Source organism: Hemicordylus capensis, chromosome 2 (assembly GCF_027244095.1).
Source record: "Hemicordylus capensis ecotype Gifberg chromosome 2, rHemCap1.1.pri, whole genome shotgun sequence".
In the NCBI taxonomy this organism is placed as follows: Eukaryota; Metazoa; Chordata; class Lepidosauria; order Squamata; family Cordylidae; genus Hemicordylus; species Hemicordylus capensis.
Genome location: NC_069658.1, coordinates 332,979,033 through 332,992,503, shown reverse-complemented (window position 1 = coordinate 332,992,503; position 13,471 = coordinate 332,979,033).

The window sequence follows — 13,471 nt, the reverse complement described above, 5'->3', positions numbered from 1 at the left end:
CTTTGCTAAAGAATCACAAATTACAGCAAAGGCTTCTGTCACAGCAGGGTCAGATCCAGAGGAACTATCTGGGAGATTCCCAGTCATGCTTCTTGCACAGTGTGCTCCTTTTGCACATATCTTTGATCATGAGCATATGAGGAAGGTTTGCTTATCAATCTAAGGTAAGGGCCTCATTCCTTCAGTCTGGTGCTGGCATGGTCTGATCCCACCTTATCTTGCAGTTGGAAAGTGGGAAAATAATAAAAGTTCCACTCCTGTTTCTAAACTGGGAGGAAGTCCCATTAATAGCAGTGAGGCTTACATCTGAGCAAACATGAATGAGAGCATGTGTAGGGGAATCCCTGAGGTGGAGCCAATTACCATGGGTAAATGTGGTGAGCTTCATGTCGGGGCTTCCCCCAAGAGTTGTTCACACATGGCTTTGTGCCTCGGAGTATCTGAAGAGCGAATCTGCTTTGCAGCAGATTCACAAGATGTTTAATTCAGGGGATTAAATTGACAGTTCACATAGCTGTTGGCTTCTCCCTGCACTCCCTTACAGATCTTTTTGCTGTGCATGCCCACCTATTTGTTCCAGGTTTTCCCTCCAACCACTCATAAATCAAACCACAGAGAAAGAGGTGAGAGAGCTTTTAAAAATAGTTTGACACCTAAAAGCAGAAGACCAGCATGATGAGTTACCAAACAGCTGGATCAGACAGCAGAATGCTTAACCCTTGCCTTAGTGAGTGACTGCCTTCACAACACCATGTCCCCCCACTAAAGGAATCAGCTTAGGGGGGAAAAGGCACAGGTTACATCCATTCTGCATATCTAAAGCCTATGTAAAACATAGGAAGACAGACATTTTGCAGTTTGTGCTTGTGTTTAGCTCAGGAATTTCTCTCTCCCCTCCCCCAGCAATTTCTCCCTGCCCCTCCTTCAACAGAGTATCACCAATCTGCTACAACACCCCCGCACTTGCAATTGCAAATCACCTAGATCAGACCATACCCCCCAAAGCTGTCAAACTCTGCTTCATTGCGCTTTGAAAACCCTCGATTTTCTGGCATGACTACCACACATAATAGAAAAAATGGCAGGGCATAACAAAAGCTCCATTCCTCCTTCTAAAGTCTCTGAAACGGGAGGATTTTTAAAAGATGGACATACTTCGGGCTAAGCCAGAATTTGCCACCTCCATTCAGGGAAAAACAAAGTCTTTTCTTGGTCTGATAGCCCACAGGGACTTGGCGGTAAATGCAGCTAATATGTGGACTGGCCCACTCCCATCAGGAGTGGATTCTAAGTAAAATCCCTGTGTGTAAAGCCTCCTGGGTCTTGCAGGGAGGACCCTATAGGGCATGGTAAGAAGTAGGCATCAATATGCCCCCCTGGAGACATTCATGTTGGCCCCAGCAGGGAGATGTTGCCTCACCATCAACAGATGGTGTAGCTTTGCAAGATCAGGAGCAGTTCTCACAAGATTTCAAGGTGAGATCTCACGAGACATGCCCCAGCTGTCAGGAGGTCTATAAGGGAGGACTGACCAGGGATGAGGGGCCAGTCCAGGAGGAGGGCTTGGCTTGGAAGGAGTCCTGGGACTCTGACTGACACTAGGGAGGGGCTGGTAAATGGAACAAGCCCTGTCTGCAAGCCTTAAAGCGCCCCCGGCTGAAAACTCCGAGGCTTCCTGCTCTATACTCTGAAGTCACCAGGGGCAGTGACAATATAGCCAGGAGGCATAATGGGGCTATTCCCACAATCAGCCAAAATCGGGCTAGGGGAGCCTAGCCCGATTTTGGCTGATCATAGTAGACACCAGGCTTGCAAGTGAGCCTGGTGGCTCACAGGCAATTAACCCTCCTAAATAGCCCGCCTAAATACCTCTCCCCTAAAACCGGGTTTGCGGAGTGAGCAAACCTGTTTTTTTAAATCATGAATAGCTGCGATGAGCGTCTGCGCCACAGCTACTCACGAGGAGACCCCTTGAGGGGAGGCAAAAACCCGCCTCCCGGTTCGGGGGTCTCGCCAGGCATGCTGGAGCTTCCGGGGGCCGATTGGCCACCATTTCCCTCAGCCCTGGCTGGGCAATCGATTGGACCCAGCAATCCTGTGGGTGGCCAATCCTCCCAGGGCTCCCTTCCTGATCATCTGCAGGGAGAGCGGGCTTAGCCCACTCTGCTGCAGGAACTGGGTCTCACTTATCGTGAGACCCAGCTCAACATCTACCAACACATTTCTTCACTGTGCAAGCTGTTCTGCTAGTGTTTTCAAGTCAGAATACATGATACCTCAAAATTTATGGGTGTGGAGCAGGACATTTTTTTCAGTGGGATGTGGAGAAGTCCATCTGGATAACCCATGAAGTCACCCATAACTATGAATATTCATGATGGAATAAACCTGTGTCTGGAAGGCCCTGAAATTTAAAACTCTGTAAGGCACACCAAAGGGCTGGGATGCAAAAAGGATAATCTCTGAGACCAATGTTATCATGCACATCCCAAACCAGGCCAGGGCTTCTATGGATGGAAGGGAAATCTAGTTGGTCTGATTTTAAGAGCTAAAGGACACGTAATCTCACAGTCTCAAGCCTTCTTCTCACATGGTTTACCACCCTACAGTTTACCTCCCTCTCTCACCCAGGCAGTTTTCTCCTGGCTAGGATAATATGTAATATCAGAGTGACACCTGGGAAGAAGTTGCATGGGAGTCAGCCAGCTCCCTGACCAAGTGCCTACTTGTGCTCTTAGGATGAACCCCTCCCCCCAGCCGCCAATCTTCCCCTAAAATATGATTAGGGCAAACCCGTTTTTAATGAGATGTTTTTCTCAGTTGCAAAGCTGTGACTTCTTTCTAAAAATATTCCAATCAACAAAGATGCTAAGAACCAAACTACACCTTCCGCAAAATACAGCATGGCTCTTGCTGGACTGTAGCCCTTAAGGCTGTTGATGGGTGAATTGCTAATTAAGAATTTTCCCTTGGGAAAACTGGAAATGAAGCATGTTGAGAGAAGGGTTCAAGCCTAGACAACTCACTGGTTTGTTTCGCATGTAGCCCACTGCCTACAGAGTCAAGTGTCAAAGTTCAACATGAGCCTTCCTCATTGTCTAGCTCAGTTATTCATGTGTTATTTACTAGTAATAAACCTCCCAATATTTTTTCTCTTGCACAAATCCTACAAATGTTTGGTTTTTACTGAGTGTCAAACAGAAGGAGAATGAATAAATCTTAAAACAGATAAGTCAATGCATGAGGGAGAGATGTTTGTCCCAAAATAAGAATCCAAGATAGATGATGATGCGTAATTTACTTTATTAATATAATGATTTTCATTAGCCACAAGGAAAAAATTGGTTTCTCTGTGGCGACACAATTTTCAATGTATGCTGAAACATGAAGATACATGGATATTCTTTAGTGGATATTCCTTGGTCTTGTTGATGTTAAGCTGATTTCTAACACACCCCTTTGTGACGTAGCACTAGCGATCCATTACTTCTCCTGACGAGAAAAAGACAAGGTCAAAAACTTAGTAGGAGAATCCAGACAATGCAAGCTTATAGATTCCCTGGGAAGATATAAATATTTGGTGTATAGAGTAACTTAAAATAAGAGCTCAGTAGCAACTGGCAGACATTGCTAAGTGTATGGCCATGACACCTGATTAAATGTCCTCTTTCTCCTAGTTTCATTGTTCATTTGTGGTAGATATGATAATATATGGATTTAACTGATGACAGAGATGAGTTTTAGTTATCTAAGTATGAGCTGGTTTGGAGGGCAGGGATGTGACGCCCTGATGTCACTAAAGGGTGTCCTGATGTGTTGTCAGAATGCCTGTCAATCATGTGAGAGGGGCATTGATCCAAATTGCCTCTGTAGATGTGCTACAAAATCATGTTTAAACAGGGTTTTGAAGTGTGTATATAGGGGTGATTTGGATTATCACCCCTCTCATGGGTCTAGACTAGGGGTGTTCACGAATCATTTTTTTCTTTTGATTTGTACCTAAATCAAAACACCCCTGATTTTTTGGGTGGTCCAAATCTGACACCATGAATCACCCTTGATTTAATTTGTACCTGAATCTGAATTGATTCAGATCAAAAAAGGATCCTTGGGCAAAACGGGATGTGGGAAGGTGTAGTGCCCAATGGGTGAAAGCTACCACCCAAATTTCAAAGAAATTGGGCGAAGGCTACTTTTTAAAAATGAATTTAAGATTTTGCATCTTTAAGATTTTTCCCATAGGGTAAAATGGGGATTCCAACAAACTTATAGCTTCATGTTGGGGGCACCAGGTGGCCCAGTGCGGTGTGCTGGGTGGTAATGTCCAATGGGTGCAAGGAACCCACCAGCCAGATTTCAAAGGAATTGGGGAAAGGGCTGATTTTAAAATGATTTTTCAAGTTTACATAGCTAAGATTTTTCCCATAAGGAATAATGGGGATTTCATCAGCCTTCATTAGAACTCTTGGGGTTGGGTGGCAACAGGGTGGCCCAAGGCGGGTTTTGGTGGGTAACAGTGCCCAATGGGTGCAAAGAAGCTACCACCCAGATTTCAAAGACACTGGGCAAACTGGATTCTTGTATGTCATTGAAAATGAATCCACTCTCATCTGCTACCAGAGAATCTACACTCAGATGACCTCAGAAACAACAAAACCCAGTACCCCATGGGCTTGTGGGTATGGGAGTGGTTGACACCCTATGTGCACTACACCACCACTCAATCAGGGCCACCTCGGTGCCCCCCAAGTGGAGTTATGCGGCTGCCAAAACCTCCATTATTCCCCATGGGAAAAACTTCACATTTTGTCTATGGGAAAAACATGCAAAATTCTTTAAAAATCACCCCTTTGCCCAATTTCTTTGAAATTTGGGTGTTGGCAGCCACCCTTTGGGGCACTAACAACCACCTACTCTTCTGCCCCCAACGCCCCTTTTCTGCCCCAAATCTGCCCTAAAGGTGTGCAAACTTCACAAATTCCTTAAACAGCATCGCTTTGCCCAATTCCTTTCAAATTTGGGTTCTAGCCTGACCCACTGTGGCACTCCTAGGAGTCACCCACAGGCAGAAATGGGCACTGTCTGTTCCCATTGTCCTGTAGGGTGGATTCAGCAGCACACATCAATAGCAGAGCTTTGCAAAGAACAAGGTTCCCAGAGGTCGCACACATCCACTGTGTCACACACTCACCACATCCCCTGTGTCCCACCATCTCCACCCCCCAGAAATGCAATTGATACACACAACAGTGTGAAACAACGACAATGAAATGCACTGCCCCACTTGCCCCCTCCCAATGCAGGGTAACAACAGCAGCCAGCAACAAGCAAGCAAGCAAGCAAGCATGACATCACAAATGCAGCAAACTAGGCCAGCAGACTAGGGCCAACAACAGCTTCAAATGTGCCTTGCCCTCCTTCCTCCAAGCATTTTTCATCCACAAGCATCAGACACAGCTACAGATGTGGCACCTGGCCATAAAAGCGTGTTAAGCAAGGATGCAAAACAACATTCTTCCAGTGGAACAGCGAGGTTTGGCCCCCCTCCCACCTACACAAGTAAAAGTGTGATGATCACTACAGTGGCACTCAATTTTTGGTGCATTCTTTGCAACTGGAACAGAGCCTGTGGCACCAGCACAACCTATTGTAGATGCAAGCAATCTAGTTTGAATAAAAATGCTGATGATGGTAGAACTCACCATATGACCCAATCTGCATTGCAAAGAAATCCAGAGAGAGTGAGAAAGTGCGAGCGAATGTGTCCTTTGCCTATCCATGATGAGGTCCCCATAATACACATGCACAACAACAAACCAAACGAAGGCATTTGAATATATATATATATATAGAGAGAGAGAGAGAGAGAGAGAGAGAGAGAGAGAGAGAGAGAGAGAGAGAGAGACTAGGGAACAGATACAATAGAGAACACATAGTACAATCGGGAGTAGGAGTGTGCATGCCCCCGAACCGGTCCGTGTGACGTGTAGTGAGTGCGCGCGAGGCCGTCGCGAGTGCGCACGGGCGCCAGAATGGGCGCATGCGTGGAGCCTGTTGGATTGCTATTGGGCTAACGACGGGGCCAGGGGTGGCAGGGAGGAATGCTGCCGCCCCAGAAACTTTTGTAAAAGTCACAGTGCCGGAGAGGGAAGAGCGGCGGGGGGGGGGGGGGGCACAGAGGCTAGGGCTGCTGGCTGCTGGCACAGACAGGCAGTGATTCTCAGTCTTAAGAGGGTGAAAAAAGAATTCTTCTCGGGAACAAAAAAATAAGAAAGCAATGCAGCAGAGATAATCCATTCCCAGGCTGGCATGCAGTAGACACACCAGCCACTAGTCAGCCGGGGCAAGCAGGCAGGCTGGGTGGGCAGGCTGGGCTCAGGCTGGCAAGACAAAAGGTAAGAGGCATAGGGGCAATGGAATGGCATAGCATGGCGGCAAGCAAAGCTCTCTCTCTCTCTCTCCGCTAGGAGGCAGAACAAGGCAGAATGGTGGCTGCTGCCTCTTTAAATCTGAATGAATGAATCCCTCCTTAAACTCCCTCCCTCCCACAATTGCCCCTTCTTCGACCCTTCCCCTGGCCAATGTGGGGTCAGTCAGGAGTGGCAAGAGCCAAGGGAGCCAATCAGGAACAAGGAGACAATTGTCAGCAGAGTAGGCCCATGCTTTCCTTCACTGCTCTGAAGGCGAGAAATTCAAATAGACATCAAACACAAAACTGAGAATACTATGATATCACCACAAAATGGAGGTCCGAAACAACAAATTTTTTGGAGCTGAAACAGGGGCAATTTGTTTTGTCAACAAAACTTTTGGGAGGTGCAAACGGGCGATATGTTTTGTACACAAATTGCCCAAAATGGCCAGATTTGGGTACAAATTGTTTTGTATCCGAATAGTTTCACACATCCCTAGTTGAAACATGCTTAGTGACTGGGTGGGTGCATTCTCGCCATGTCTCCCCCCCACTCAACATGTGAGCTGCCATGTGTTAGTACGAACTGGCTCTGTGTTGGATATAATGAAATAGGTATGGTGGATGGGGATGTAAGTAAATTATTTATGTAAGTATATCTCTTTTGCGTCTTTAGAGGGGGGAAATCGAAAGAAATGAGAGATTCATTGAAACTGGAAACCAGTGCTATATTTCCTGCCAGCTATGTTAATAGCATGACCCCATTTTCCAAAGTTCATTGGTCACTTGTGTCCCAAAGTTATTTGAAAGTAGATCTTCTGAACCTAAACATAACAAGTATCAATTGTAGCATTTCTCTTAAATAGGCGACTTTTCTGGAGGACAGCCTGCAGAGTAGCTCTGTTAGACCTTTTCAGTTGCTAAAGAGAAGTGAAACATATACTCACATGACCTTTTCACAGAACACACATGAGTTGGCATAAGTGTTGCCATCAGAACCACAAACTGGCCGGAGCACAAGCGTGCAGAATTTATTGGCATAGATACTGCAATCAATCTGCAGAGAGAGCAATACCACATTTCCCTCTATTTAGCTTTTAGAGTGATTATTTCAATTCTAATGATACAGAAATACAGCAACTTCTTTTTGGCTTTTTGGCTGAGTATTTAGAGGGGCTGAGACTGAGAGTGTTATGGTGCTGGGATTCTGTGTTTCTGGGATCACTGCCTTCCTTTTAAAATTTTATTATTTCGTCCTTGTTTATTGTTCTTGTTCTTGTCATTAGCTGCCATGGGCTGCTGCCAGCAAGAAAGGACGGATATAAATAGCTGGAGATGGGGATGGTGGGGGCGGAATACAGTGAGTGGATATTGCTGATCAAGTGGTGTGTATAGTATACCTGCTAGTATGTATCTGCCCACAGTGTAAACTGCTTTTCTCTGTCACCCTATCTTATGAGAAGGAGAATTGTAAAATACGTCAGGTGCAGATGCATAATACTATGTGGTAAAATGTTCCTCTGCACCTATCCGGATTTAACACTTCTCCCCAAAAGGAGGATACCCTCAGGCATGACTTCTTCTGAATGCTTTTTTAAAAATCTAATTAGATAGAAATCCTTATCCATCTCCAAAGGAACTAAACAAATCTCTACTTGCTAGTCTAAAGTCATCCAATCAGATAACAAACTTTTATCCAAAATATTCATGTCTTCTGATTTAGCTGTATCATTTTTATTTTACTTGCTTATTTAAAACATTTATAGCCTGCTTTCCAGTCCTAACGGGACCCACAAGGTGGCTAAGAGCAGTATAAAACAAGCAACTAAAACAGAATAAAGTAACAGTAAAGTATTCATATGGAACAATAAGAATAACATCACAAAAACAATATAACATCAGAACCATGACAGAAGCAGAGCAAATTCCAAGAGCATCCAGGGCAATGCCTAATCATTCATTTTCTTTGAACCAGCAGTGTTTTGATTGGCTCTCTGATTCCTAATAAAGAGGGAGTGGTGCAAAGGAATTCTACAATCTCAGTACTACAGCTGAGAAAGGGTTAGCTGGTCAGTTACTCAAGGAACATGCAAAAAGTGATCCATGCAAAGTTCAACATGTGACATTGCCCTTCACACAAATCAGCTTAGGCTGTGGCTTTTATTTATTTATTTATTTATTTATTTGATTTATATACCGCCCTTCCAAAAATGGCTCAGGGTGGTTTACAATTAAAACAAACTTGTAGAACAATGAAAAGCTAAAACAAATTAAAAACAATAACACAACAATTAACAATTTAAAAACATTTTAAAACAAGAATTAAACATTGTCCCCAGACCCCAGCTCAAGAAGACGCATAGACTTAATATGGATGAAAAGGGCCACAACTTTATTAACTATTACACAGGCATGGCAGACTGGAACACCAGGTGATTAATCACCCTTAGATAACAGTGTGGGCCAATAGAAGCAGGTCAGAACTCTGAAGTCCTACCCATCACCCTACTGGGCGACACACCCTGGCTCGGGAATGGACAGGTATGCCCCACTCAATTCCTTCAAAGCCAGCCCCCCCTTCTGTAAGAGAGGATCTGGATACTTCTATGCATTCGTCCACCCCGGACCACGCAGCCCAAAGGTTGGAGAAGTCCTGAAGCAGGTTTCATGGCAATCATTTTCCCCGTGCCGCACAGGCCACAAAGGAGTGATTAACCAATCACCCTTTTACATATCCAAGGGTGCTCACCGATATTCTAACCCTCAAATTACCACCCCGCCCGCACTGTTACTGCCATTGTGGCCAACCTAACTCTAACTACGCACCCAGAACACAGAACGGAGTAGGCGGGGAAAAACCCAACAGTGGCCAATGCGTTGGGAGCAAAAAATTCCTACTCGGCCCCTTCAGGCGACCAGTCGCTAGACCCACTCTGTACCGGGGAGGGAGGGAGGAAAGAGCTCCTTCTCCTGTGACTGCCTTGCCCCAACTGAAAAGAGAATGGGGCGGGGATCGGCCGATCCTGGCCGAAACCCCACACCTTGACCAAAAGGGCCAATCGGAACCCTTCTTGGGCCTCGTGCAGAGAAGGCTGGGACAAACTCCCTCCCCTCTGCACAAGGCCAAGGGGGGGGAGTTAAGTAATTAAAACCCCTAAATCAAGTTAAAATTTAAAATTTAAAAATTTAAAAACCCTGAAAAGCCAGGCCAAACAAATACATTTTAAGGGCCCTCCTGAAGGCCAACAGGGAACTCAAATTCCGGATTTGAGACGAGCCGGTGGCAACTGGAGACGAACCTCCTCAGATGACCTTAATGTGCGGTGGGGATCGCGCAGAAGAAGGTGCTCTCTAAGGTAACTTGGACCTAAGCTGTTCAGGGCTTTAAAGGTAATCACCAACACTTTGTATTTTGCCCGGAAACATATCGGCAGCCAGTGTAACTGTTTCAAAACAGGCGTAATATGATCTCTCCGGGTTACCCCAGAGACCAATCTGGCTGCCGCATTCTGAACTAATTGAAGTTTCCGAACTACGTACAAAGGCAGCCCCACGTAGAGCGCATTACAATAGTCAAGCCGGGAGGTTACCAGCTGGTGCACCACTGTTTTAAGGTCATCCTCCTCAAGGAATGGACGCAGCTGTCAAATCAGCCGAAGCTGATAGAAAGCACACCTGGCCATGGCCTCCACCTGAGAGACCAGGGTGAGGCCTGGGTCCAGGAGTACTCCCAAGCTGCGCACCTGCTCCTTCCGGGGGAGTGTAACCCCATCCAGCACAGGGAGAACTAACTCACTCCTCAGATTCTGAGCCCCAACCATGAGAACCTCCGTCTTGCTTGGATTCAGCTTCAATTTGTTCTCCCTCATCCAGCCCATTACTGCCTGTAGGCAGGCATCTAAAGAGTGAGTGCCATTTCCTGAAGATGAAAAGGAGAAGTAGATTTGGGTGTCATCAGCATACTGATAACACCCAGCACCAAATCTCCTGATGACTTCACCCAGCGGTTTCATGTAGATATTGAAAAGCATTGGTGACAGAATGGAGCCCTGAGGGACTCCGTATAACAGCTCCTGCTTTGAGGAGCGACTGTCACCAAGCTCCACCATCTGGGATCCACCCGAGAGATAGGAATGGAACCACTGCAAAGCAGTGCCCCCTATTCCCAACTCCTCCAGGCGACCCAGAAGGATACCATGGTCGATGGTATCGAATGCCGCCGAGAGATCCAAGAGGACCAACAGAGTCACACTCCCTCTGTTGATTCCCCGGTAAAGGTCATCCATCAGGCCGACCAAGGCTGTCTCAACCCCATAGCCCGTTCTAAAGCCAGTTTGAAATGGGTCTAGATAATCAGATTCCTGCAAAACTGCCTGGAGCTGGTTAGCCACCACCCTCTCGATTACCTTGCCCAGCCAGGGGAGACTGGAGATTGGCCTATAACTATCCATCGCTGAGGGATCCAGGGTAGGCTTCTTAAGAAGAGGTCTAACTATTGCCTCCTTCAAACAAGGAGGCACCCTCCCCTCCCCCAGCAATGCATTTATGATATTAACTAGCTTTAACTAGTTAGCTTAACTAGCTAACTTTTGTGCCTGGAATTCCAAGGTTGCTACTGTTATAGAGACAAGGGCTGAATTCAGACCCTCGGTTCCTCCCCTCCTGCACGCGCTCACCTGTCCGAAAGTGTTGACATCCTCTCTGCAGTCTGCAAAACTGCAGAGAGGAGGAGGAATTGGCTGCCAGGCTTCCTCCTTTGATTGATCGACATCTGAGGCAGTCAATCAGGACACAGAGATCAAGGAGCTTCCTTCCTTCAACTTAGGTCCCAGGGGAGGCTGCCTTCATTACTGAATTCAGATATAATGGAGGTAGCTGCAAACTGGAGGCCTAAGCAGCAGCCTCAATTTAATATGAGGGTTCAGATAGGAGTTTGGTTGGGCTGAATTAGTTTTGGGGAGTAGGGACCACATGCTGCATTGCCTCTGGTTCTCCATTATGTCTGAATCTGGCCAAGGATTTGACTCTCAGCAGTCTAAGGTAGAGCACTGTGGTGAAATATGATCTTACCTAGGAGAGGAGCCAAAGGCCTTATAGGAAGTGGGAGTGTAAAGCAAGCCCTGCATGTGTCTTTGTTCTGTTTTTTGCTCTTTGTTCTAAAGACCTTTCACAGCTCAAGCAAAGATAAGACAATATTTTATTTATTTTATTTTATTTATTTTTGCATTTATATACCGCCTTTCATTAAAAAGATAACCCCAAGGCGGTTTACAAAAGTTAAAAACATACAATAAAAACACAATAAAAACATCATGTTAAAAGTACAAAAACATATAAAAACAGGCATAAAAACAACACAACAAATACAACAAATAGAAACACAGAGAAGCCGCAGTAGAAAACAATCATGTAAAAGCCTGGGTAAAAAGCCAGGTCTTTAAAAGCTTTCTAAAAGCCGTGATGGAGTCCGAGGAATGAATGGCCACTGGGAGAGCATTCCAGAGTCTGGGAGCAGCAACAGAGAAGGCCCTGCCCCGAGTGCACGACAACCGGGCCTCCCTCATTGTCGGCACCCGGAGCAGGGCCCCCTCAGATGGATAAAGAAGCTGCTCCTTCTCCAATAAAGAAGCTGCTCCTGTTTCAACAGAGTTCTCAGTTCTTCATTTTTATTATGCCTATGAAGAACAAGCACAGACTGCTGGGCTTCAGGGCTAAGTGAGTAGGAAATTGCTCATCTGGCCCTGAACCTGAGAGTTAGAGGCCAGCCCTAGGATTGGTGGCGCTCTGGTTGACGAGAGCTTTTGACATCAGTGTTGCCAAAACCTAGTGGTGTGGCAAGACATACCGTTCCCAGCCTTTTGTTCAAGCGCCCATGAACAGGGCCCAGAAATACCTTTCAATAATTTGCTGCTTTGCTGCCAGAGCTCTCCTGATCCAGATCTCTGGAGCTTTAGTTTTCTTAGTTTTAGTTTTTTCTTCCCTCTTTCTCCTTAAGTCATTGGAGGCAGTGCACTGAGCAAACAGTGACTCACCAAACTAAGCACAGCAGCCCCTTTAGCTTGCTCACCCCAAAGCTAACCCTGATTACAGTACATGAGAGGGCATATTTTCATCTGGTTTTGTTTTGGAGCAGTGTTTATTGGGTTTTTTTAGCCCCCTCTTTCTTAAATGCATGTCTAATTACTCTTTTTAATTTGCTTATTGATTTGTTGTTCACTGCCAGGGGTGGTAGGAGTGAAGAGAGGGTGGTATACACATATACATGCATACAAGCCTTGTTCAGACATTTTAAAAAACAAACACTATACACAATTAGAGCATCCAAATCCAAAACTTTCCTGAAAATATTGATTTTGTCCCAGACATTTAACATCTCATGATAGCAAAAGGGAATGAATAATATCACAAGATGAAATCACTGGCACTTACTTGTGTCGGCTGTGCTCCAAAGACAACATCTAGAATGCAGACAACATTTAAAGTGACATTTCTTTCTTTTTTTTAAAAAAGAAATTTTGCTTTTATTAGTAATAGAAAAAGAAAAGGTTACATCTCTGAGATAGACATAGTCATACATGAATAAAAGCAATGACTTATCCACAGCAAGGGAAATGAGAAAAAACCCACAGTAATAGTATTTAAGTATACTTAAATGAGTAAAGATAATCTGTAAGAAAAAGAGAGTAGATCTAAAAAACTAAATCTGATCGTCAGAGAAAAAAATGAAACTTAAAGCTCACACAGAACACTCCCCCTGTACTTAATCAAACAATTCAGAAGAAGAATTATCAATAGAGAAGAAAATGAAAATGAAAAAACACTAGTTCTGCCATAACAGAAAAGGTGTATGTATTGTAAACACAAAACCACATATCTACCAATATTCTATAATCACAATTCTCATCTCGTCCCATACAGGTATACAAAACATCATAATAAAGTAAATGACAGAAATCAGTTAAACTTTCATTCGTCCTCCTCTTCATTTAACAACCCCCCCCACACACACAAAAAAAACCACCTGTGACATTTATTAAGAGGCCAGACTCCTTCCTGCTG